This window comes from Pinus tabuliformis, chromosome X (assembly GCF_031772625.1).
Source record: "Pinus tabuliformis cultivar Carrire ecotype Pingquan chromosome X, CPIR1, whole genome shotgun sequence".
NCBI lineage: Eukaryota > Viridiplantae > Streptophyta > Pinopsida > Pinales > Pinaceae > Pinus > Pinus tabuliformis.
The window spans coordinates 56540121-56543764 of NC_142308.1; positions in this window are offsets into that span (position 1 = coordinate 56540121).

Consider the following 3644-nt stretch of genomic DNA (forward strand, 5'->3'; position numbering starts at 1 on the left):
TCCCGGCGGGTTCATAAATCACAATTGCAATCGGCATTGGCAGAGAGATGAACAGAACAACTCCTTTCAAAAACTACGATGAGCGATTTGCGATTGCGAACTTAACGATTTATGCACCACGGTTCATAACCATTTCACGTCTGGTATATATCGGCTTGTCTCATTCGGCGTGGGACCCGAACATTCCATGCATTGCAACCTATTCTCTTTTCGCATCCGGTTCCATTGGTGTTTCACTGTCGGTGTGGGCAGGGTGATTCTTAACAAGACTTCCTGCTGCGATGTGATTTTGCGATGCAATCCATGAAATATCGCATATCACATCTCTGCGGGACCGGGGGATGATTTTGAACAGAAAATTTATGCCGATGTGATTCGATGGGAAGATTTTTGGGACTAGCGACAGAGTGACACTTGGCGCCTTTCGATTGGTTGAAGAGACTTGAACTTGTTGACTATGCATTTATTTTTCTTGTTTAGAAAACTGATAAGAAGTCATTTTTGGGAGCATCCAAACTCTGTTTCGATGAAACGAGTTGCATTGGATTCAGATCATCAGGATATATCCAACCATACATTTTCCATTCCATTCTACAAACTTTAATTTTTGAGCATAAACTTGAGCACTTGATCACTCCTCCCCACTTGAAGCTTTTGGACCCAAAAATATTATGTTCAGTTATTGAACAAATGAGGGTATTTTCCCTCACCTTCCCCTCTTCAATCCATTTTTCCTTTGATGGATTTGTACCTTTGAGACCCACTCAAAGATAATCAACATTTCCCCTCTTTGATGACCTCGTTCTTCTGTCAAGTATGGTGTCTTGCTGAAGCTCATCAAGAAATTCTAGAGAAAAATCTTCAATTGATGGAATCTGTACACTTTCTCCTTGATCTTCAATTAAAGGAGGCTCATACAATCTCAAATTTTCAACATTAACAACAGAATAAATTTACATATATGAAGGTAAATCAAGCTTGAAAGCATTATTACCAATATTTTCTATAATTTTAAATGGACCAAAATGGATTGGTTTCATCTTTTTACCTTCACCTTGAAGCCTTTCCTTGCTAATGTAAAGCCAAACTTCATCACCTACTTGAAACTGATGATCCACATGATGCTTATCATGCCTTGCCTTATACTTGCCTTGACTCTTTTCTAGTTGTTCTTGAACTATTTGGTGAATCAACTAAATTTGCTCAATGAATTTCTTTGCTCTGTCTATGTCGCTATGCCCATCTATTACTACATCTTTATCAAAGATGAAATCTAAAGGCAATTTAGGCAAATAACCAAGACATGCCTCAAAAGGTGAAGTTAGAGTAGAAGAGTGTTTTTCTCAGTTGTAATCACGTTGAATATAATGCAATTGTTCATCCCACAACTTATGATGTTTGGTGAAATATCCTCTTAGCAAATGAATAATTGTCATGTTAACCACTTCAGTTTGACCATATGTTTGCGGATGGAAGGCTATAATTTTCTTCAACTTGGTGTCCATCAAGTTCCATAAATTTGACCAAAAATTCCCAACAAATCGGGAATCACGGTCACTTACAATAGAAGTAGGTAATACAAAATGAACTCATACATTTTGAAAGAAAAGTTGAGCTATTTTTTCAGCTGTAATTTGATTTTTACAAGGCATTAATATGCACATCTTGTTGAACCTATCCACAACTATGTACAAATAATCATGGCTTTTTCGTGATAAAAGAAGACCTCCTACAAAATCCATAGAAACACTCTCCCATGGATGTGAAGGCATTAGAAGTGGTGTGTACAATCCTAGTTTCCTATTACTAGGCTTACTGACTGAACACAATGAACAACCTTTGATAAAATGTGGCACACTTTCAAGCATACGGGGCCAGTAAAAATACCTTTGAAGATTTTCCACTGTTTTACTTATACCAAAATGTCCAATGATAAGAGAAGTGTGCATTTTCCTTGTGACATCTACTCTCTCTCCTCGTGGAACACAAAGTTTTCCCAAATGATGCAACAAATTATCATGTACATGGTAGTCTAATTCCTCAAATTGGTGGCCTTGACTCAAGTTTGAATATACCTCTTGAATGTTAGCATCATGTGCATATTGTTCAACATAACTTTCAGGCAAAACATAATGATTCTTTAGTAAAATGGCTACATTAACAACCGGTCTAGAAAGCATGTCAGCAACTCTGTTATAAATACATTTCTTGTACCTGATTACCAAGTGGAATTGCTGTAAGAATCCCATCCAACGAAAGTGCCTTGATTGCTGCAATTTTGTTTGAGAAGGCAGATATTGCAAAGGTTGATGATCAATGTGAGTAATGGTTTCTTTTCCCATTAAGTAATGCTTCCATTTCTTAACACTTTCCACCAATGCGTAAAGCTCTTTATCATATGTAGGAAAGTTAATAACAACACAATTAAAAATCTCAGAATGAATTGAAATAGGCTTACCATGTTGTAAAAGAACTACGCCCATTGGTGTAGTCACTTGCATCTATTTGTATTTCAAATGGTTTTTTCAAATCTGCCAATGCTAAAACTAAGGCTGAATTGATATTTTTTTTAAAGCATCGAATGCTTTTTGTTGTTTGCCTCCCCAGTGGAAGACAACCTTCACCCTGGTCAAAGCATGTAGTGGAACTGCTATGGAAGAGAAATTAGCAATGAAATTCCTCCAGTACTGCGCTGCTCCCAGAAAAATCCTTACTTTTGTGACTGATTTGGGTATTGGCCAATTCACAATGACCAAAACTTTAGAGGGGTCAATCTTTAGCTCACCTCCTCCAACTATGTGGCCCAAATACACTAAGGATGTTTTCCTGAATTCACATTTAGACATATTCAGAAATAACTGTTATTTTTTTAAGACATCCAACACTTTCCTCACATGCTTGACATGCTCTTATCGTGATTCGCTGAATATTAAAATATCATCTAAATAGACAATTACAAACTCATCAAGAAAGGATCTTAAAACATCATTCATAACTCTCATGAATGTAGCTGGAGTGTTGCAAATACTGAAATGCATAACCAGCCACTCAAACAATCCCTGTTTGATTTTAAAAGCAATCTTCCAAATATCCTCCTCAGCTATTCTAACTTGATGATATCCACTTCTCAAGTCTAATTTAGTGAAATATTTTGCATTCTTCAACTGATCTAGCAAATCATTTGTTCTGGGTAGTGGGTATCGATTCTTTATGGTAATTTGATTCAAAGCTCGATAATCTACACACATGTGCCAGGTTCCATCTTTATTGGGTACCAAAACAATTGGTGAACCACATGGCAAAGTAAAGGGATGAATTACACCTTTATCTAATCATTCCTAGACTTGTTTCCTAATTTCTAAACTTTCCAAAATTGACATTCGATACATACCGATATTTGGGAGTGGACAGTCTTACTGTAGCTAAATTTCGTGTTGAATTCCCCTTTTTGGTGGCATTCCCTTTGGTTCTTGAAACACATCTCCATATAGATTTACCACATCAACTAATTCAACTTTCATATTCACGTCACATCCTGCAAAGGATTCACGCTCCATGTCATTCTTTTGCTTGATCATAAGGAGCACGAGATTCTTGCTGGAATTGACCAGTCACTTCATTTTCCCTGCGTTTTCTAAAGACAT